We start from the raw sequence: 24,130 nt of genomic DNA, 5'->3' as shown, positions 1-24,130 counted from the left end.
TTACTTGCTGCTATTCCATTCATCATCTTCAGGGAATTTGCATTATAATTAAGAAAGTAGGTAAAGATCTGATATCTAGAAGTTTCATTGTTCTTATCATATTACAGAAATAGATGAACCTACAGAACTGGAAGATGGTATAGCAAATGCAGTAGTGTCAGGAGGTAGACAATGCCTTGAGCCATTGAACTGCTGTCCTATGTGATGAAGTGTTTGTTCTGAACCAGCAACAATGTATGAAAAGCTGGAGTTGCTACTCACTGAGATGGGACAGACTGCAGAAGGAGTAAGTATAACAGAGTTTCAGGATTTCTGTTTTGACACTTTGAATTTGAAGTGCCCTTTAGATATCAGTGTGGAGCCTTAGGGAAAAGGGGTCTGGGAAAGATGTACTTATATGAGAGTCATCAACAAGTAGATGGTATTTAAAGATAAAAGACTAGATGAGTTCACTCAGTCAGTGAAAGTTGAATAAATAAGAAGAGGTCCTGTGATTTTATGCTCTCTGAAACCCACCAGGGAGACTACAGGAAGCAGCCCCTAGGCAGGACGACCAAGAGGATGGTGTCTTGGAATCTAACTGGAGAAACTGTTTCAAAAAAGGAGCGAGTGATCAATTATTTCAAAAATGTTACTGCAAAGTCAAGTTGAAAAGCAATCATTACATTTCACAACATGGGCGTCACTATTGCCTATGACAACAGCTGTTGCAACGGATTGATAGGAGCAAAAGCCTGACTGAAATGGGTTCGATAGGGTTTGGAAGGAGAATTCTTGATAATAAATATGTAAACAATTTGGGGGAAATGTATTCTAAAGGAAAGGGGTCGGTCACAGAAATAAGGATAAACTGTTATTGCATGACAAGCAAGGGAAGGTAGAACACAGACACATACGCAAATGCATTAACAGACATGGGAACCTTTAGAAGTTCTCTTCTGATTCCTCCCTGCGTCTGTTTTCACAGTGAAACATGCAGTAAGGTCATCCAGAGTGTGAAAATATGGAGCTGGGACAAGAAGTTTAAGGAAAAAAAAAGAAAATGTGGGATAGTAGTCTAGGACAAAGGAAGAGTATGGGGAATGGAGTAGCACTAAGCAACGGAGACCAGTTCCCTTGCATCTATTTTCCTCTAGTCTCTTTCAGCTCTTCATGCATACTCCTGGGGTGCGTAGAGAGTTATTTATAAAAAGAGCTGAGGATTTGCTAAGCCAAGAAAGATAAGCAATAGAGAAGATGCAAGGGTGTGATTATAAAAATGGTCCACGTGATCTGAACCAGCGGAAGGAGAGGTGAAAATCATATGTATCTCATCCTACTGAAAGCACTTAAATTCCTTCATTTCTGCTTCATTCATTTGTGCTTATAACAAACACAGTTCCTTTACTGCCATTTAAATACTGTACTGTGTGTCCTGAGGAGAAAGTTCTTTCAAAACACAAATAGCATGATCCCGACAGCAGCTCAGTCATAAATAAGTGATCACTGACTAGTTACTACTTTTGTAAATAGTCAGTTGTTCTATCTGTTGTTTCTGATCCACAGAGAAGAACAAAAATTAGGTTGAGGGCTTACCTGTGCAGCAAAACATTTTCAGGAGATAAGAGAGAAGAGGACAAATCATGAGCTTTGAAATCATGCGGACCTGGGTGTGAATTCTGGCCCCATTGCTCATATGGTTTCTGTCACCAAAGAAGGTAACTAGACTTCTCTGCACCTGAGTTTCCTCATCTTTCAAATGAAGATAACACCTACCAGGCAGCTTTGCAGTGAATATTAAACAAGACAATATACATTAGGTAATACCTTGTAGGCCAGTTTATTTTTTAAATGTAGATAGTTTTCTCCACTGACAGTTGATATGCCTAAATTGTATTATCTGAAATGCTTGTTTCCCTGAAAATTGTGTCATAACGTGATTCTATGGTCAAATACATTTTAAAATGCTGTGTCAAACAAGAGTAAACAGTATTCTTGATTACAGAACTTCTGAGAGGGTTTGATATGTTAATAAGCCTTTGAAATTTGAGAGACGGTTATAACATGCAAAGTATATGTATTTGACAAGACATTCCTTTTTCCCCAAATATTTAAATGGCCTACTATTTTACAAGATGTACTGTTGGAAGAAACTGTCTTATATGTTTCTCTCCCTGTATTTCCACCCTAAAAAGTCATTCAAGGAAAGCCAAGCTCTATATACTCTATTTGGCAGAGCTAATGGCATTTTCAAAGGCCATGCCACACTTTTGAAGATTTGGCATCGTTATTTTTCAGGGAAAAAAATTCTACAGCCTCCTGACTAATGAAATAAAAAAAAAAAATCTACTTTTAAGGATAGCCTTCTTACCTACCCCACCAGTCGTCTGTATTTTAAGTTCAGTCAGCTTCTTCTTACTCAATATAACTTTGTTACAGTATGTGTTTTGTCACACCCATAAAATCTGAAAGTTGGAATAGCAATCATTTCATGTCTTAATTTTTTGTAACTTTTTCAATGAGTTTTCACATAATATAATCTATTAAACTATTTTTGTTTGATAATAAATCTTGCTAAATTTTTATAATCAAATTATTCCATGTCTTACACAGAGAAAACAAGTTAGCTTAGCAACTACCTGGATATACAGTTGTTGGAGGAGATTTAAAAAAACAAAAACCCCAAGCAGGGAATAGTTATAGAACTATACAGGAAAAAGAATATAAGGAACTGCTTTTTTTTTTAATCAAAATAATGTCATTCATTAAGCAAGCGCATGACAAACTTTTATTTTTAAAAATTGAAATCCATTTTTCTTTTTCCTTTATTTCCTTCTAGAAATTACCTTATGATGTTAGTAAAGACCAGAAAGTTACTCTTCCTGTCTCTCCCTGATCTTTTATACAGTTAACCAAGAAGTGAACAAATAGCAAATAAAAGATCATCACTTTTTTACATAATCACTTTTTCCTAGAATTGCACCCACATCTCTGGTCTGCCTTAACCACGGAAAACTGACATTTCCCATATCCTCGGATTAGTGTGACATTAACTGAAGCATCACATTCTGCTAGTATCTCTTTCTCTTATTATTTTTATGCATTTTATGCTATTTTTAAAGTCATGCTGTTGAACATATCATGACTCAATAGGAGTGAATCCAAATATCAGATCTTTTAATATGAATACAAATGTCAGAAGGCAGGCAGGTCCTTGCTGGTTGAATTTCCTAACAGAGAACAAGTCCCATGTCCAACTAGAATGCCATCTCAACCAGGTGTCCTTATAAAAGTACAAGCATAATGGTCCAAGCATAATTTTAAATGAATTCAGAAAAATGTGTGTTTCAGGTTAACTTTGGGAAGAAAGTAAAACTTCAAACCTCTAAATCTAGCATCAACCTAAATATAATATGAAAAAAATTCTAAATTGTGTCTTTCTAGGTAATTTAACTATCAGTTTCAGGTTGTTAGTGACTAATTTCAATGAGATAACTTAAAGGTAAAATAACATTCATTCCTTCTTTTTTTGTTGTTGGTTTATTCTTCTTACTGGGTAGTGTGTATAGCCAGGTCATTTAGATTTCCAGTAATCCATTTCAAAAAGTGACCACAGGTGACAGCGAGCCTTTTGACAGTCATCTTTTTAAAATCTTGATCTGAACAGTTGTTAAAGGAAATCACTGAAAGCTAGGTGACCCCAGAGTCTGGGGCCCTTTGACACAACATATTTAGAGCATCAAACGCAGGTGCATGCCAACCTGATCCTAATTATCTTGGCTGCTAGAAAGAAAGATTGTTTTACTTCATTTTGGACTAACCTCCATTTTGCCATTCAACCCAAAATAATAATACTTAATGTGAGCTATGTAGAGACATTCTGCCTTTGCAGCATCCCGCGCTCTGAGCAATGTCAATCTATACTTCTTTTATTTGGGTGAATCACTTTCTCTTCAAGACTATGGAAGAACACCAGCAGCAGGAAGGATACTTAGTGGAGTCGCAGTACATAAATAGCTCTGCTGAGAGCATTACAAAGGCTCTGTTGTGCTATCACACAGCAGAGCCAATAATACACAATATGAAAAATCCCTGCCAAGTGCACAGAGAATACAGACAATGTTTGCCATTTCTCTGGTCGGCTGTTTGTTATGTGTTACAAGAGTTTATAGCCATAGAGTCAGAAAAGCCTACCACACCCCAAAGTCTTTCTATTACAACAGTAACAACAACAACAACATAACAATAAACACCCCCCCCATAAAGACATCAGAACAGCATCGACAACAACAAAAAGATAGTGGGGAGTGGAATTGAAACACAAACATTTCTATAGAAACAGAAATGGCACTTTTTTTTTTTCACAAAGCGCCAAAGCCTTGTATAACCACTTCCCTGAAGATGTCTTCTGTTTTCTGAAAGCACATCAATTCACACATTTGTAAGATTTAGAATATCAGAAGTCTTAGGGAAAAATCACACCTTAAAAAAGCATGTGTGAACTGAGTACCTTCTTTAAATGCTGAAACAAAGCCATTTATCCTCCATGAAAAGATATAATTTTATTTTCAGAGGACAGACTCTAAAATCAGCATCATTGATTTTTGTTTTCAAAATATGGCTCAGACACATAGCAAGAAAATAAGATACTTGAAAGCTACCCCTTAAGATTCTCTTTGACTTTATCTGCTACATTTGAAGATTGCGGTTGTCAGATACACGTTCTGGGCATTCTTGATTTTTGGTACTTTCGACAAGCGTTTTCAATTTTTTAAGAGAAAAATGTTCATGAAAATTGTATTATCATATTTTTATTATAATGGCTTAAAATAACACTGCAGTCAGAGGTGGTAAAGCTTCTCTTACCTTCTCGCCCAAATCTCTCCTTCGTCTCGTTTACTGTGACTCTTCCCTCTTATTTCACCTTCAGTCCTCTGATCCCCTCTGTCCTCTTCCATTTCTGTCTTCCTTTTTTCCAGTTACTTCTAAAATCATTCATAACCCTTCTTTGGCTTTTATCTTTATTTTCCATATACTTACTTCTGAATTTCCCTCTCCTTTCTTGATTTCTGGCCCTACCAAACCTCCCTCTCTCAAAAGCATGAGGCCACAGTAAAATTTTTGGAAATAATACTTCATAAATTTTCTCAAGTTGCGGAGAACAAAATGTTCAAGGTGAACCATTCCAGTAGATTAAATTTCCTTTAGTGGAATCCAATCATACTTCATATTCCAGTTCAAAATTCACCTCTACTGTGAAATCTTTCTGTTCTTCCTTAGGAAAAAGAAATGTTTGCCAACCCATCTGCCTCCAAAGAACTGTATACACAATTTTATTTTAGAACTTGTCAGGTTCTATTATAGAAGGTGGTTCACATACTCACCTGGACTATAAAGTGTGAACCACTTGACTGGAAGATATATGACTTATATACCTTTTTCTTTCCTGTACCCCAAATGAAATCCTAAATCCAGCAGGTTCTCAGTAAACAGTTGGAAGAAACACATATACCTCAACTGTTCTGAGTTTAAAGCCCTGCTGTCTGCACATTGGGGAAGCCACTTAACCTCCACAAACTCAGATTCCTATTTTGAAAATTACTTCCCTGGGTGGTGAAATAATGCATTTAAAGCATTTGACACATAGTAATTGCTCAATTTGTGTTAGCTGTTTGTTCCCTAGGAAGGGAGACCTGGCCTCACAAAAAATTGTTTTGGTGTGGTTGTAATTTCTCTTAAAATAAAACTGCAAGAATTTTCCCAAACACTTTTTACGGCCAACATCAGCCTGCAAATGTGCTGCAGGATGTCTCATTAAATGATATCTAGATCCCTTAAAGGTGACGTTGAGGACTTGAAACTTTGCTGTAATGTGCATCACTAGGGAGTAGGAACTCCAGATGGTTCACGGCAGAGCCAGCTGTCCAGGGAGCACTGTTTAATGAGAGCTACGGCCCAGAGAGAACAGTGAAAAGGTAAGAGTCCGTCTGAAAGTCTGGCGCAGAGGCCCAGAGTAAGCCTGCAGGCACATCAGATATGAGATCCATCATTCGATCTACTCATGAGTCATTTATTATTAACCCATTCAGTGTCTTACAGCATTGTAAATCCTGCTACATTAAAGAACAAACTAGCTAACACTCCTTGATATATAATCACTTTCTTCTGGAGATATCTTATTTTCTTTTCAGTACTCTCAAAGGAAAAAAAAGTCACAATCTAAACTATACCAAGAACGTGATAGAGATTCCTGGTATTTCACTTGAAATAAATATATCTATACAACAAACGGCACATTGTTCCCGAACCCTGCTGTGCGTACTATGGGTAGAGATGAGAGAAAACTTCAGTCTTTCGTGTCTCTGGCAATCAAAAAATTTCACTTTCACTTCTTGCCTCACACATCCAAATGCCTTTTCCAAACTCCTCAAATTTCCCTAAATTCTCAATTTCTGAAACTACCCAAAAGAAAAGAATCTAGGTTGTTTCCTCCCTTCACTTGCCTTAAATATATGGATATTGGTTTAGATATGACCCAAATCTATTCTTTTCTATTCAGCTTCATCTATTTCTCTACTCTGTATTTGTATCATTATGTTTTTGCCCCCAAAGATACTGCTTTGCACATATATCAATAGAAACTCATCCTGATTTGTTTTGTGAAATCATTTTCCTATTTCCTCAAGCTCATTTTTATTTTCACTGTTACTTCTCTCAACCAATCAGCCCTTACGATAGCTCTGATGTATGTAGTTACCAATACATTTGGAAAAAAAAAAAAGCTTGACTCCCTTCCCTCTTTCTGTGATGCACCTACACTTCCAGGAGTATCAGGTGTTACCCTTCTTTTCCTTCCAGGTCTCTACATGGGTTTGTTTTTTTTCCTGGCTTTACCTTCCTCCTTATCCAGTCTAGAATTCTTTGTCAATGACTCAAGCCTACCTCTTGCTAGCATCTCAAGACCTCTGGACTCATATTTCCTCTGTTCCCACCTTACAAATATTTAGCCCTGGATAAACCCAGTCATCCACTCTCTTCATTTCTACATCAGTACTGAGCAGTGCCAGAGAAAAATCACAAAAGTATGTCTTTTGGTACTTTTACAAATATACGGCTTCTGACTTTCACAATGCTCTCTAGGTTGATAAGTAATTTTAAATACCTTTTATTAGTACTCTTTTCCATTTCTAGAGTATTTGTCTAAAGTTTCATTATTCTTTTGAAACTAGTATTAAAACTTTTCCCCATTTACTTCCAGACTATATTTGCCTCTTATTTTGAAAACCAAGAACATCTGAAATTTATTTCCTCAACTTCCTGCCACTTAGCCTTTTTTAAAAAAAAAAGATTTACTCCACAAACATTACAACTTCACCTCATGCTGCTTCTAGGGGGATAAAATAGCCCTATTCCTATTCAAGAATAGACCTTTGTCTCTTATCTGTAACAATGATGTTACTCAATGATCAAGTTTTTATTGGTTGACATCATAATAGAAAAGAAATAAGGAGTTTTTCACTCAATGTTTAATACCAAGGATCACCTTTATTCTAAGAGATACATTTCTACTGTTATTGGCATTAAATATTTTATTTTACAAATTAAAGAAATACTACATACAATTGATTTCTTTAATATTTTTCCTTTCAAGGAGGTTTCTCACTCATCTTCCATTGAAACAGAAAGAAAAAAGTAACATTAAAATGTTATTTTTATATATATATATATTTCTTGCTTGTGCAGTCTTTACATCACACCTTTTTCTTTTTTATTTCTTGTTTCTTTTAGAGTCAATCTTCTAAAGGAATAATATACATCCACTGTTCAATTTCCATAATTCCCAGTCACCTCTTAATCACCACCATTTGATTCCTAGTCACTAAATTTGCCTTTGTTAGGAGCAGTAATCACCTCCATAGTCATTAAAGCCAAAGGTCACATTTAAGTCCTCATTTTTTTTTTTTTTATCTCAACGATGCCTTTGGCACTATTGACAATTTCCATACGTTTGAAAGTGTTTCCTCCCTTTGATATTGCAACATTCTTTTGTTTCTCTTACTTTCTGACAACACTACTTTTGGAGCTCTGCTTTATCTGTAAGTCTCCTGAATTTTGACATTCCTCCTGTGTTCCCTTCTCAGTTCATTCTAGTCTCACATGACCATTCTCTGTGTAATCTCATTCCTATTCCCAACAATTTCAAATAATCTGCATCTCATGACAGATCCCTTTATAGAGCTACAAATATGTTATTCACTTCCCATTATGCATTTTTATCCATACATCCTGTTAACCTTCAGTTAAAGGTGCTCAAGTTACAAAGCCTCTTTTACATTTTCTCTCTCCATACATTCTATCAAAATGGTACTCCCCTTAAACTAGTTGTCCGAATCAGAAACCTGCTTCTCCCTTCCTTTCATTCTCCAGTCAATCAGTTACCTAAACCAACTTGTAAATTCCTTCTGTGTTCTCAATTCTGACAAGAACCACCTCAACCATTTTCATTTGATTTCTTGCTTTCATTAAAGCCATACCATTTATGACTCCAATCTCTTTCAAAATGCACCTAGAATGATCTTTCTAGAACCTCTATGGTTCCTACGATCTACAGGATGAAGCCCATACTCTTAACCATGCTTTTCAAAATCCCTGCCTTTCTGATCATATTTCCCTGTACCTGTCTGCATCTTTCTCATCTTGCCTTCCTAGACATCTCAGTGCACTCATCATGCCTTCTGCTGGGCACCTGCTTCCCTCCTGCTCGAATGTCCTTCTTTTCCTCCCAAATTCTTGAACAACACTCAAGATACAGCTGAAATTTTTCCCTCAGATACTACGTGTTAGAGGATTGCTGACTTGCTTTGTTCAGCACAAGATTACGAGCTTCTTGACTAGGAGGAGTTTGCCTGTTTCATTTGGTATGGAACTTGGTTTGCTGTAGCTTAACAGATGCGCACCAGTAAATAATATTCTCTTCTCTCAGCATAATCTAATTTCTCTCCTTGGTTTAAGCAGACTATTAAAATCTCCAGCTCACCTCTAGGAGTTTCTTAATTCTTTCAGTCATGAGCATTATGCCTAGCTTGCTACTGGCAATGTTAAGCTTTTTCCTTTAAAAACAATCATGAAGGTTAATTCACAAAATCTTCTGAGTCAAGCTGAAGCCTATCAGTGCAAAAATAAATTAACAATGACAGTAGAGGTATATCTTGGGCTAAAGCTATTGAAAACATATACCATTCTTTAGAACAGCTCACTTATAATCTGATATTGGCAACATCCTAAATGTTCACATCATGAATAATGTGCTCAGTAGAAAGTTGGTAACTGACTTGCAAACTTAATTAGAAATACTTTTTGAAATTAAGGGCTTTTATGTCAAAGGAAGAACTTAGTGAGACTATATCTTTTCAAATATTTTCTCCTCCCATTAAGAAAGGTGCCAGTGACAATGAAAACCCAATTAATTAAAAAAAACCCTCTTTTTATCCTTAACTTTTAGTATTATAACCACATTTTATTAGACTACTCACAGATCTAAAACTTTTTTTTTCTCATGGAATTTACAGGAAAAAGTGTAAAATACATGACTTGATCTCTGGCATTCTCCTAAGCCCCTATTTCACTGTCTCTCCCCCCCTCCCCTCTCTCACAATGCCCCCTCCCTATGCACCAAGACAGGATCCCCCACCTTTCCAGGCACCCAGATCGTTTTCTGAAGTTAGTAGAGCGATAGAATAATAAAGGATTGAGTTTACACTCCTTCATGATAACTTTTGTTTGAATATAGCACTCTGGAGGAGGGTGTAGCTCAGTGGTAGAGTGTGTGCTTAGCACGCATGAGGTCCTGGGTTCAATCCCCACTCCATTAAAAAATAAGTGAATAAATAAACCTAATTACCTCCCCCACCACCACCACCACCACACTCACACACACACACACACACACACACACACACACACACACACACACACACAAAGAAAATGAAAACAGCACTATGAAAGATGAAAAAATTTTCAGGAGCCAAAGGAATTATACTCAAATGTGCATTTTAGACTCAGACTAGCAATTGGTGGAAATGTTTTTGTTTGGGGGAATGGGGTGAGAAGAGAAAACTATTCAATGCTGTCTAAATTATAACAAGTATTCATAAGACCAGATGTATTGTTAATTTCCTGGAAAACATATCAGAACTGGTTTGAAGATAGGCCTTAAGCTTGCTTTTTAAAAACTAGTTTGATTTTTTTTCAACATCAAGGAAATTAGGCTTAAATGGTACGCAGTTGAGCACAGAAAGTATCATTCAGGAAACAACTAACAGACAAATACAACTTATGGGGTGAAAAACAAAGCATACAGCAACATAACACAGTAATTTTAAAGAACTTTAGAAAGAAAACCAGAAAAGGAAGGTACTTAAGAAAGAGAAAGAAAAATAGCATATGATATCACTTACATGTGGAATCTTAAAAAAAAAAAAAAAAAAGGAGAAGGAGGATACAAACGAACTTATTTACAAAACAGAGACAGACTCACAGACATAAACAACAAACTTACGGTTATGGGGAGTTTGGGATTTGCAGATACTAACTACTGTATATAAAATACATAAACAACAAGGTCCTACTGTATAGCACAGGGAACTATATTCAGTACCTTGTAATGGTCTGTACTGAAAAAGAATATGAAAAGAAATATATATAAAAATGAATCACCAGAAATTAACACAACATTGTAAGTACATTATATTGCAAAAAAAATAATTTAAAAAAAATCAGGAAAAAAAAAAGAATACTTGGTCTCCAAGAAGTGTTAACTGGTGTTTGCATGAGCACATGCTTGGTGTGAGGGGTAGGGGCTGGAGGAACTGAGTAGCTTTTGGAAACTTTTATACAACTTATTTTAAGCCATAAACCACATTTACTCACTGCTTCTTCAATTCACAAGGAAAAAAAAAATTAAAAGATGAATAACATTTAAAGCAAGATAAATGATAAAGGGGAAGTATCTTGAATCTATCAACAACTAGTTCCTATGCTTGTAAACCAGATTTTGGAGTAGAAGTATAATTATTAGAAGATTTTTATGTTTGTCTTTATTGAGCTGAAGATCAATAGCATATGAGCTGAAGGGAGATTTTTCCCAGAGTTAGAGAGTTTTAGTGAATATCAATTTGCTAAGCCCTAGTGGAAATTTGAATTGCTATTTACAGACATGGAATATAAAAAGAAAAAAAAAATGCTTCTCTTCAAAAGTGTATTTCAGTGTTGGACACGATAATAAATTTCAGATTGATTCAAAAGTATTTAAATAATAAATATATCTTTAAACTCTGGCCTCATGAAATAGTTTTTAAGGTATATCTGTATCCCATTAATCATTGAAACTCCAATCTCCAGAAAAATATCTAACCCCAATCTCCAGGTACTCAGTAAATATTTCCTAAATAAATGGTGGAATTCATAAATTGCATTGATTTGGGCTGCTAATCATAATAAGGTTTAAGTGCTTATTGAGTGCTTTCTATGTACCAGGCATTGGAACTAGCACACAGAACAAGGGTTTTCTATGTAATATCTTTTCTAATCCTCCTGGCAACACTCTAAAGTAAGTGGAATTGTGATCCTCAGTTTAAATATAAGGCAAATGAAGTACTGAGAGATGAAGTAGTTTCCCAAATAGTGAATGATAGTGTCACCCAGGCAGAGGGATGTCAGAATCTTTGCATCTTCTACTATATTTGTTGATGCTCATTCATTTAATAAGCATTTATTGAGTGGCTTTTGAGTGCTAAGCACTGTTAGAGCACCAGGTATTCATGTTGTCATTAACCTTACTATACGGGGGAGAGGAAGGGGGAAGAGACAGAAACTAAACTGATAAAGAAGAGATAAAAAGAAAATTAAAGCAGAACAAAGGGGACAAAGTATGACAGTTCACACTTTGCTACTTCAGATAGGAGTCAAGTAAAGCCATTCTCTTAAGGTGATACTTGAGCTGAGACACAAAGAAAGGAGGAAGCCAGCTATGCAAGTATGTGGGCCCAGGGCACTCACGGCAGGGGCAGGGCCTCTTCAGAGAATCCTGAGGTGGCCAGTGTGGGCAGAGCAGATGAGAAAGTGCAAAGAGAGAAGGCAGTGAGGACACAAGCATGATGGGAAGAAGCAGAGGACCGTATAGGCTATGAAATAGGCTTTCGGTTTTGTTCTGAGTGTTTTAGGAGGCCACTTGAGGGCTATGAGAAGAGAAGTGATTTTAAAAATAATAAACACACAGACATATATCTTGTTATTATGCAGACAACAGATTGTCCAGGATTGATTATCTAGAAATGTGAGAAATACGAGTTTAGAAATGTTACAAAAATTAAATATTTTACTTCTGTAACTTAGTGCCTCTTAGGTCTAATGTGTTGAGCTGAGAAAACCTGCCTATAAGGAGCAAAGGAATGAATTACACCACATCACTGCCATTTGCATCTGTATATGGTCGTCTTTTTCAGGCAATACACACTCTCTGAACCATTTCTTTTCTTATTATTTTATTCATCTCCATATGCTCATAACTTACAGATCAATAATTCCAACCCACACTGTTCTCCTCAGTTTCAGATCCACATGTCAAAGCATGCTACCGCCCTTATTCTTGACTATCCCAGTCAAGAGAACTTTGAACATCACATATTCAAAATTAAACTCTTCATCTTCTACTATCAACTCTATTCTCTCTTAAATTTCCTTTATTACTAAATGATATCACCATTCACTTATGCAAAGTCACAGGCCTGAGTCTGCTTATTCTTTTGTTCAGGAATATTTATTAAGATCCTACCATATATCAGAAATAATATTGACCCAGGGGATGCAGGTGTGAACAAACAACTGTGGAGTCAACATATGAATCTCTGAGTCTAGTGGAGATGTGGTCAAGAAACAAGTAACACAAATGACTAGATATACAAGAAAAGCACAGAGTGCAAAAAGATTATATAATTTGGACTGAGAAGTTGGGAAGATCTCCCAAGGTGATTGCCACTGAATCTGAAACATGAAGTGATAAATAAGTGTTAAGGTCAGTGAGGACTGGGTGAGAGTGGAGGAGAGAAAGAGATAGGGGTTGAGGGAACAGAGAGAGAGAGGTAGAGTCAGAGAGGGGAAGGAAAAGAGAAAGAGAAAGAAAGAGATAAAGGCAAAGTTAGTTTACAGAGGGGAGGGCAGAGAATGTATTTCAGATTTTAGGCAGAAGGAGCAATTTACACAAAAGTCCTAGCAAGATAGTGGATAATGAAAAGAGAAGAAAGTTCAAGATGGTGCTCTGAAGAACACTAGCTATTAGAGACTGGTTTGAAAAAATAAAGCGCAGAAAAGAAGCAGGCAGAGATTGAGGAAAAGGAAAGGAAATGTAGAGTAGGAAAGCTAGTGTAGAAAAAAATCAGAAGAGTATGATGTCCAGCAAAAAAAAAAAAAAAAAAAAAAGGAGTTTTTAAATTCAACTGAGAAATCAAAAATCAAGTGAAATGAAAACTGAAAATTGCCCACTGATTTGTCAACATGGAGAACAGTAAAGACCTTAATAAGAGCAATTTTATGGTATGAAGTTAGAAGCAACTATAATTGGATGTTTCGGACAGAGACCAGAACTCCTAGCATTCTAAATAATAAGAATAAAAACCTAAACAGAAATTAACAAATATCTTGATGTAGCAATTCACAATGTAGAAAACTTCATGGGCCAACAAAATATAGGAAAAGCTGCTCAGCATTCTTGGTAATTAAAAAAATTCTGTTTTTTTTTCACATACCAGCACACAAAATTAAAAATATTCCATGTTAATAACATCAAGTATTGACAGTCCTCGATGAATATATAATATGCAATCAAATGAAAGCACAGGAATCGTGTGTAAGTGTTACAGTGCACACCTTGGAAACAACTTGTCTTTATCCAGAAAAGTCAAAGTTATCCCTGTTCTGTGACCCAAAAATGCCCTGGAGCAATTACACGATGTGTAAATACACCAGCATGTGCATATACATAGCATTATTTTTCCTAGCACAAAACCTAGAAGTAAATGTCCTACCATCAATAAAATAGATAAATATACTGTGGTATAAGAATATGATGGAGTATAATAGAATGCATTTGTGAAAAATAAATGAACTGTAGCTACAGATATCAACATAGATGAATCTCAAAAGCCCAACCCAGTGCAAAAAGCATAACGCAGAAGAATACTATACAATGATTCAGTGCATAAAATGTTATCAAACACGTAAAAGTGAACAATAGTGTTTAGTAATATATACATAGTGGTAAATCAATAAAGAATAACATAGAAAAAATAAAAAATTCAATATAGTGTTTATATTATTGCATTATATACAATATAACATATGAAAGATATGATTAAAGAGAGATACATTAAAAATGTTACATTACTTGTAATATTCTAATTATTCATAGATAATTGACACATGGGTATTCATTTCATCATCATTTGCTTCTTTGAATCCATGGTATATTTTTTCATTAATTTTTAAAAAGAATGACTGATAGGATAAGAAAGGAATAGATAAAGCGTAGACGATTCTTTGAAGAATCTTAGAGAGAGAGAATGATGAGAAGAAGATGTGATGTCCGAGATATTTTTTATAAGAGGAAAGAGACTCTTTTAATATCACTGAATAGGATCTTGAAGAGAACATGATCACAGCTCCAGGAGAGGCAGAGTAAGCTCTGAAGCAGGTGGGAGGGGGCATAAATGAAGAGAGGTTTGCATAGTTTCCTTTTTCTTATTCATTATTGAGGAAACAACACTCTTTCACAGAGATGTATCTGATAAAGTACCTATGGACATAAATCACAATGTTTCTTGGAAATAAAATGTAAAGTCAAGTGCCCAGGTACTCTGTGACTTATTTCTTCATCTTCCCTTTTAAAAACACTTTATTGCAGAACATTTTCAACGGACACAAGAGTGAACAGAACAAGTATAATAAACCCCCCATGTATCCATTGACCAGACCCAAAAATGACTGACATATGATGATTTTATTTCATCTGTACCCCTATTCATTTCTCCCATTCCCACATTATTTTAAAGCAAATCCTGGTTATCATATCATATCATATCATATCATATCATTTAATCTGTAAACATTTTCATATGCATCTCTAAAAGTGACCCTTAAAAAACCATATCTACAATGCTATCACTATACCATAATACATAATTCTTAATATAACAGTTGATTTCCTTCTGACACATCCTCAAACTCATCCCTTCCACCTTACTAGCAGTTTCCTCTGATTAGTACCATTTAAACATAATTTAAAATAGATCCACTATATCCTTGACTGGCATGAGACATCATCAATTTCCAGCCACTAAACCTGCAGATCTTCTCAAATTTACACCACTCTCTCCAACTTGACTTTTTTTAAATGGAAGAATATGTTTTCCCCATTCTCCTACTTGTATTCTAAGTCACAAGTTATTCAAACTAACTCATATTCCAAGATATCAGTCCTGGATCTACTTATGAATTAGAATTTTATTTTAATAATAATTAGAGTAGTGTTTCATAGGAAGGGTTAAAAGAAAGTTGTAAAGAAAATGAAGATCAAGAAAAATTCAAGTCTATAAAAAATTCAAAGTGGTGATCAAATTTTGAGTTTTCTGTACTTAGTGCAGAAAAAGAACTCAGTGCATGCACAAAGAAGCATGTCAAAATGGTTTGGTTTGTTCCCCGAGCTCTGACACCGGCTGACTTCGATTAAATAGCAGTGAGCTGGAAAAGCATTCTGGGTATTGGTATGCAAATGAATTCACCAAGCATTTCTTCCTGTGGTTTTGGAATTCCCACAGCCACAACTACAATGACACATGTACTTCAAAGTTGTATTTTAAGCGAGTAAATATAAGGCTAAAACTGTCTTTCCATGAGCCAAATATAATCCTAACAGAGCTAACAATTTTCTCTAAGAGGAACAAAAGTATTTTTAATATAAGATTATTATTAAGTATTTCCAAAGACACTTGGGAACATATGAACATGGCATAGCCTTTAATCCATAATTTCAGCCTCAAGATGCTGTGATGGCTTTTATTGAATTAAGACATTTCTATTTGGGAGTTTCAAAGGAAGGTCATAACTGACATGTGTACAAAACAATTAAAGATCAATGATTGGATAGTAAGAGAATGTTTGGATAGCCTCTAGAGCATCAGTTTTTTTAGTAGAAACTAATTGCACTCTGAAGCATTAACTAATTTGCAAAAAAGGGGAAAGAAAAAAAAATCATTCTCTCTCCAGTACAGAAATTCACATAGAGAATTTTAAAATATATTTATATTTGACACCTTGCCTGTCAATTCACTTATTCTAAAGAGAATGAATTATAATAAAGGCATCTCTGGCTCAGAGAAAATATTCTGGTGGCAGTGCTTTAGTAATGTGACATAGCATCTTGATTTTTCTCAGTGTGTAACTCCACCCTCTTCCCACTCTGCGCACCACCTCGCCCCGCCCCGAACCCCCCACCTTAAATAAAGTAGATTCAGTTCTAAAATTATAAACTGAAATACAAAGTGCATCATGCAAACCATCCTTTTTCTGTGTAAGCCAAGATCACTTTGCAGCATACCCCTGCAGGGGACCTAACAGGGAATTTCCAAAAACATTAATGCATTCAGAAGAAATGTCAAAATAAAGAAAGCCTGTAAACATTGTCTGTGGGAAGCATTTTTGTGCCCTTCCCGAGTGCAAAACAAATTCTCATTTTCCCACAGAAGTAGGATCTGTTTCTGCCATCTAGTGACAATAAGGCCATTGGGTACTTAGAAAAGAAAAACATCTTCTAAATAGTCTGAACAAATTCATCCGAAGCAAACAGGATTTTATACACATACACAGGCACATACACACAAACACACACATACACAAAGATTCTTTAGAAAGGAGTGTTTAGCAGGGTACCCAGAGAGTAAGTGGTGTCCAATGTTCCTGGCTATCTCTGAAGTAAGATTTTTAAAAAGATAGCGGTACCTACATGTGCAGAGTCAAATCACTTTCACATATGTTATTTTCACAAGGGTCCAAGACAGCGTTCAAGCATTGGTGGGGTTCTGGGCTCTAGAGTCAGCCTGTCTGTATCTGCTCCTATTATTTGAAATCTTGTTCATGACCCATCTAAGCACAGGATTCAGCTCTCCTGATTATTACGCTTTTGTTCACTGCCTCTGTCTCCTATCTTCTGTACATTAAGTGAAGTTATATGGCTGCATTATGGTGAAAGTAGTACAGTAAAAAAACTCACCTTTATTTAAAACATTCTGATTAAGAAATTTTACAGGAATATTAATGTCTACAAAAAATAAAAAAGCCAACTCTAATTTCTTAAATTAAAAAAGTCGCCATCTTATATAATAAGTCTCTAGCAAGACAGTTCCATACAGATTGGCATAATCGGAGTTTTAACCTCATCATCAGAGATGTCAGTGTGTCACATCTGTCCTCAAAATGATACCCTTGTGGTCATTAAGTAATTGCAGTAACTTCAAACATCATGTCCAAACATGACATTTAGAGGAAGAAAGACACTCTTTCTTTCTTGAGTTCTTCTTTAAGACTGAGGGAGTGACGAAATCCTTACCAGAAGTGCCTCCTAGACTCTCATGTATCAGCAGCCAGAATTGCACATTCCTGAACAAATCCCTGGTAAGGGAGACTGAAAACACTGTTTTGGAATTGTCATTCAAAGGAGACTTAAGTATTAACCACCGTATCACAACCCAGTAAGTCTGAGTCATCCCGATCTGTCTAAATAGGTCACAGTAAAATACCTTTTCAAAACATATAACTGGAAGTTAAATTACTGAGCACACCCATACCAATTCTCAGGGCTGGCACGGATATACTTAAATAAGCAGCTCTATTTATCAAGGTGGCAGCTCTCCTATCCCTTGTTCTATTGTCTGGTATGTGAATTAATGATGTACATGAACTATGCTAATTTCCAGAAAGTGTAACTACTAGTGTCTTTCTAGCCTGGGTTTCTGCCCATAAAATTTCATGTGTGGGGCTTTCATGCCAGAGTGCACATGCCAATTCCCCTGCTATTTGCTTATATCTCTCCTGGTAGTTGCTGTGTTGGAATAGAAGTAGAGTTGGGAATAAGGGAACAATATTTTGGCTTATCCAAGAGGCTAACACGTGGGAAGTAACAGATTTTTGGAAAGGGGCTCCAACTTGGAGAGAGTTAAATTTCAATAAATTTAAAATAAAATAGAAAATTAAATAGGACTCAGCCAACATGTATAGATTAGAGCTAGGTAAGAGAAATCTTTAGCTTTTCTCTCATGATGGAATAAATATCAAAAACTTAATTAAACATCTGAGAGTCCAAAGGATGCATACTCTCAACATTACTCCAGAATCTCAAAGGACAGAGCTAATCAAATTCGGGAAGTGGGAGTTCCTGGTACCAATAACAGCTTTCTTCCTTTTATCTTAATGCTCACATGCACACTCTCTCGCTCGCTCATGTTCTCTCTCTCTCTCTCTCTCTCTCTCTCTCTCTCTCTCTCCTCTCTCCTTTCTCAAGCCTGCTTAGAATATTTTCACAAGGATCTACTAAACAGGTGGCTAACAGTTACTGAACATATACTACAAATAAAACACTGGGTCACACACATTACTTCATTTAACTCACAGAACCATGGGATACAAGAATGCATACTTTCCTCTTATTGATGTAAACTGAGGCCCAGAGAAGTAGAGTAGTTCATACAAAGTAAGTGACTGAGTTATTATATGACCTAGTTCAGTCTGATAGCAAAGCCACTGGGTAAGAGATTAAATTTTATTGAATCAAAAAATTCTTTTATCTCACAGATAATTCTAAAGGATGATGTCTCCTACCTACAGAAATTCTGACAACCCCTAGTGCATAAAATCAGAGTATTACGCAGACAACTGAAGTTTGTTCAGTAACTGTTATCAGTCAGGTACCACAGTTTATGTTGTGCTAATAAACAATGACAACAAAAAGTTTACTGCTACCTGTCACTGGAAATAATGCACACTATTTTGGCTCAAATGTCATTGCCCAGAGTAAGTCTCATGACCATGCCTAACGTTAAAGGAATGGGAACTTGTAGTCTTCTTGCATGTCCAGAAGCAGCAGAGATCCAGAGGTGCTGGTGAGTATTAGTGATGTCTGTGACACCTCTGCCTGGACATCTGTGCTCTCTGTTTCTTTGAAGGTGGATTCATAGAGGAGGAGAGCAACCTGTGCCTAGTGACATGGCACAACGGGAATTTCTCTGGCCATCTTTGCATAGTGAGTTCTACCTTCCTACATCACATGTTACATTTGTGGGTACTGAACACAAATAAGGTCTGAAATGAGTCTTTCTACATATATACCCCAAAAGAAACCTGGTATCAAAAGCCAAAAGTAGAAATTCTTAGGGAAAAATAGAAACACCTAGCCTAAAAGACAATAATTTTAATTATGATAAAAGTTTCCCAAATAACAGAGGCAGATACATTTATATCCCTCAATTTTTCTTTAAAAAATATTATATACCTTATCATTTTCAAAATTACCAAAGAAATATGTACTTGCTGCATCACACTGAATAATACAGAGGCATTAAAATGTTATTAGCTAGTATTCTTTCCCCAGGTATGTTGCCCTGAGTTAAATGTTAAATTTTTAGTGTATTTTCTTTGAGGCATGACTCAATACTCGTACCAATGTAGACAGTCTTTTTCCTTTTAAGAGAAATTGGTTCATACAAAACCTGTTTTTCTACAACTGCCCTTTTACAAATCAAGAGCATCTATTCACGTCAGGATGTATTAGTTTAACTCATTTATATGAATAGCTGCAAAATATTCCCTATTATAATTGCACCTTAATCTATATTTAGACATTCAGATTAATTCCAGGTTTTTGCAATTATAAACAAGAATAAAATAAACTCTGTTTTATATGTGTTTTATGTACTATCATTTTTATTTTTGTACAACAGATTCCTAAAAATGAATAAGCTAAGTCAAAAAACATGTGTACATCTTAAAATTTAATAGATAGTGGCATATTATTCTCCAAATGTTTGCTGTGACCTAATACATCATTTATCAGCTACCTATGACTCTATCTCAGAGGCATAGAGTAAAGATGGATTGATTTCACCTGCAACTCTGTAAAATTTATGACACCTAAAGATTTACTTGTAACTTGGTTTTACTCACCAAATGTAAACGACAATATCTCAAGAAATGATGTAAGGAGGGAACAATACAATAGCTGATAAAGAGATAAAGAGCAATTAAATGTACAGGCATTTGATTCATCAACTAGACTATATATGAGTTCTCCATGGCTTCTTCCTCCATTGACCAACAAAATAAAGTTTAAAGATCCCTACCTCATGACAAGAGACATTTCTCAAGAAAGGAAAGGATATTTCTTTAGAGGCTCATATACATCCATCCAAACGATACTAAGGTGCTCTGTTTGTAGTTCATTTGTCTACATGAATCCTGTTAACTTAGAAGATGAAGTAAAGCATCCTCACCATTTCAGTAGTTCACTTTGGATGATTTGCTTTCCAGCTGGGTTTTCCTCATGGGACCTAAAAGTATGTAAGAATGCTTTAACACAAATCCCACGTTCATAAATTGCTAAAGCATTCTATCTTTTAAGCAAACACATTTTTTAACTATCAATATCATTTTGGAAGTTCGGTAAAGCAAAGAGAAAATCACTCAGAATTGCATATCAAAGTGGATAATGTGCAAAATATCTTGACCAAAAGAATAAATCTTATTAATAACATTTAACAGTTCAAATCAAAAAGAAGAAAGAAGTGGGTTTCTTCCTCTTACTTTTATATGCTATCAACATCAATGGCCACAAGGCCATTACAACAGTCCACGAAGGCACTATAGTAATGAGAATATGTTGATAAACTTCACATAGGGGTGGCCAGTTAAGTGATCACAAGCTTTACCCCAACCATAAGTGTATCGTATAATGTGACCTGGGCTCTGAAGAGGTTTGAGGACTATAAACAGACAGAATGATTACACGTCGACACCCAAAGTGAAGAAATAACATGATGATGATATAAAAATCATGTTTTACTAACAAAAATGAAGCTGTAATATGGCTTCAATCTGATAAAGAACAGCACCTTAAGCAAGACAAAATTCCTGGTTTAAATGGTTTAATGATAAAAAAGAACATTCTAAGCTTTAAATTTTTCTTATATGCCATGATAAGATAAAATTTAGCCAAACATATTTCCTTAGGCATTATTATGATACTTATTACATATTCCATTCCCAATCTTACTCAGGGTTTCACAGAAACAGATTCTAACATGAGGCACAAGGGACATTACGGAAGAATTCCCTGGAGAAACTTGTAAGGGAGTAAAGAAAGCAGGGCATAGAAAGGGAAAGCAGTTTAAGCAAGGGTGAGATTTCAGGCAAGGTCCTGAAGAGGGTAACTTCAGACCGATCCTGATGGGGAATTCTGGAGTGTACGTTTATTTCAAAGTTGTCCTCTCTGTAGGTAAGGAAGCTGGGATTTCATGAACCAGTCAATCACTAGTTTGTCTGCTCCCAAGAGTAAATGGCTCCAGTAACTTGGGGACAGACCTCTGAAGAGAATTTCAAGTGCATGCAATTAGATGCAAAAGCACACAGAAAGTGGGAAAACAGTGTAGACTGTAAATGGGATCTGCAGGGTTCTGGGAGGAGTGCTGTAATTTCTAATTTTATTAGCACCCTCCAGAAAATGTCAAAACCAAACACAACCTGTCCCAGTCAATCTAAATTAGGCTATGCTGTAGTTTCAAATGTTTCCCAAATCTCAGCAGCTGAAAATAAGAAAAGTTTGTTTTTGCTCATGATAAATGTCCACTGTAGGCCAGCAGAGGGCTCTGATCATTGAACTAACTCAAGGACCTAGGTTCTGACTGGATAGTCAACATCTTGTGTTGTCAACCACTGCACCTGGGATTAACATGATTCTAGAAGATTCTGTACTGATAAGGAAATATTTTGATCCAGAACAGGCATACATTACTTTTGCTCAGAATTCAATGGACAGCACAGTCCCATGGCCCACTCCTCATGACCACAACAGGGCCTGAATGTTATGTACTGTCAAACGGTTAAAAGGTGAAAACTGGAAATATTTGGCAAGTTAATAATCACCAAAATGCTCAATGAATTCAATGCCTAAACCACCACTTCTAAAAAAGGAAAAGCTGTAAAGAAGTAAAATTCTACAATTTGAAATCATTAAGAAACACACAGATGGCTCAAAAAGAGCAAATAATTTCTCTACTATAATAAACTGAGTTAAATTCTGTTAGCTCAAATCAGATTGGAAAGTAACAGATTAGAAATCACATGTAAGTGTATTATAGAATTTTGGCTAGTGAAATTAAAAATGCAAATGTCTGAAAAACCCTCTATTAATGGAGAAGAGAACAGAGAAGCTGGAAGAAAATCTATATATTTTTCAAGGATAAAACCAAAATTTCCAAAAATCCTGCAGGAAAGGTGGATCAAGGAGAAGGACAACAGCAGAAAAAACTTGACCTTTTGCATGAATGAAAGTTTACCCAAATATACAATGTGATGTTATTAACATGCACAAGTGCATCTCCTGAAAGACGGAAATATGAGACTAAAATTATTTCCAAATGGCATCATTTTTTCCTTTCTTCAATTCTCAAAGAGTTTTATGTCCAAATAGACAAAACAGTGGCGTAAAGGAAGTGCTCCTAGCCAAGGGTAATTTTCAGAACATCTGTGATTATTCCTCTTAATGTTCAAGAAAGGGCTGCCAATAAACAGGCCCTTGAAGGAAAACGTTATTTTATTTTATTTTATTTTATTTTGTTTTATTTTATTTATTTATTTATTTTGGAAAATGTTATTTTAAACTGAGCTGTGGCAAGTTTGGAAATCTATAACTCAACATTACATTACATAGAATAAGAGAATCTAATACAAATATTGGAGATTGGATTTCCAAAGTGATATCAAAGAAAGTTGTATCATTTGAATAGAGAAAAATGTATTATTCTATAGAAGGATCATACATGGAGAATAAATTATTTATTAATAAAGATTAGGCTAAAAAATTTCAGTATATTTAGAAACCAAGGGTTTGTCCATCAATCAACTGATTTTCAGTTAATTTATAACTTTGCTCAGAATCTAGTAAATTAGGTCATATAATCTTATCACATAATGCCAGTCAAAATATCAATACAGAGAAAAGTCAATATTTGGGGAGGATTATCAAGAATATGCAGCTCATTCATTCTAGAATCTGGGTCAATGGTTAACAATTATTTTTTGAAAGCTAATATAATAGTGAAAAAAATATAAAAAACAAAAAACCTCTCCAAACTGTTTTTTATCTCCATTCAAAATAAAATATACCTACATGGAGGGGGGAAAAACATATTCTTATAACTTACATTATTTACTAAAGTTATGTCAGTCAGAACATTAGGACCGACGTTCTGGCCATGAAAATATTTATCGTGGAAGTGTTGAGATAATTTACTAACTTCTCATCTCTTACACTGGATAGTGTTTTAGAGTTTATTTGTTGATTCAGCAAATATTTATTAAGTACTTTTTATTGGTTAGTGTGCCCCTGTGTATTAATTTATCTTGCTCTGGAAATATCCCATTGAGGTTAGTATCATGATCCTTCCTTACAAAGGCAAAGTTATGTTCCTATATTAAAATGGTGAGTTAATTTTAGAGCTTGGGTCAGAAATAACTTCTCTACAAAGCAGAGCATACCTGGCTCCTATTGTGTGCCAGGCATCCCGCTAGCAGGCCCTGGGGTTATGGAGAATAAAAGAAATGTTCTCTGGCCCTCCCTTACCTGACCCTTTCTTACTCCTGGGTGTAGGACTTCCCTGCTAAAGCTGGTGAGGTAACAAGGAACGTTTTACTTGGAAGCAACAAATGTCATCAGTTTCCAAGAAGGATCAGGGGGATGCAAGCTGAACTGATGTTTTATTATAAAGTGGCTTAAGTTGAGGCTTGGGAGCCACTTATAGATTTGATGTTGCTCCTCACTTGCATTTTATTTTAT

General features: G+C 35.6%; 1 long non-coding RNA gene across 1 annotated transcript in view; it reads right to left on the bottom strand.

The window, feature by feature from the left end:
• The window catches only part of LOC123615188 (uncharacterized), a 464,042-nt gene that overhangs the window by 56,747 nt on the left and 383,165 nt on the right, over window positions 1–24,130 (bottom strand). Inside the window, exon 11 of the long non-coding RNA XR_012505525.1 lies at window positions 20,571–20,627. This is a non-coding gene — a long non-coding RNA (uncharacterized LOC123615188). The remainder of the gene's footprint in view (window positions 1–20,570; window positions 20,628–24,130) is intronic.

Source organism: Camelus bactrianus, chromosome 3 (genome assembly GCF_048773025.1).
Source record: "Camelus bactrianus isolate YW-2024 breed Bactrian camel chromosome 3, ASM4877302v1, whole genome shotgun sequence".
Classification (NCBI taxonomy): Eukaryota; Metazoa; Chordata; class Mammalia; order Artiodactyla; family Camelidae; genus Camelus; species Camelus bactrianus.
The sequence above is the reverse complement of the archived record's forward strand: the minus strand, read 5'-3'. Positions and strand labels throughout refer to the sequence as shown.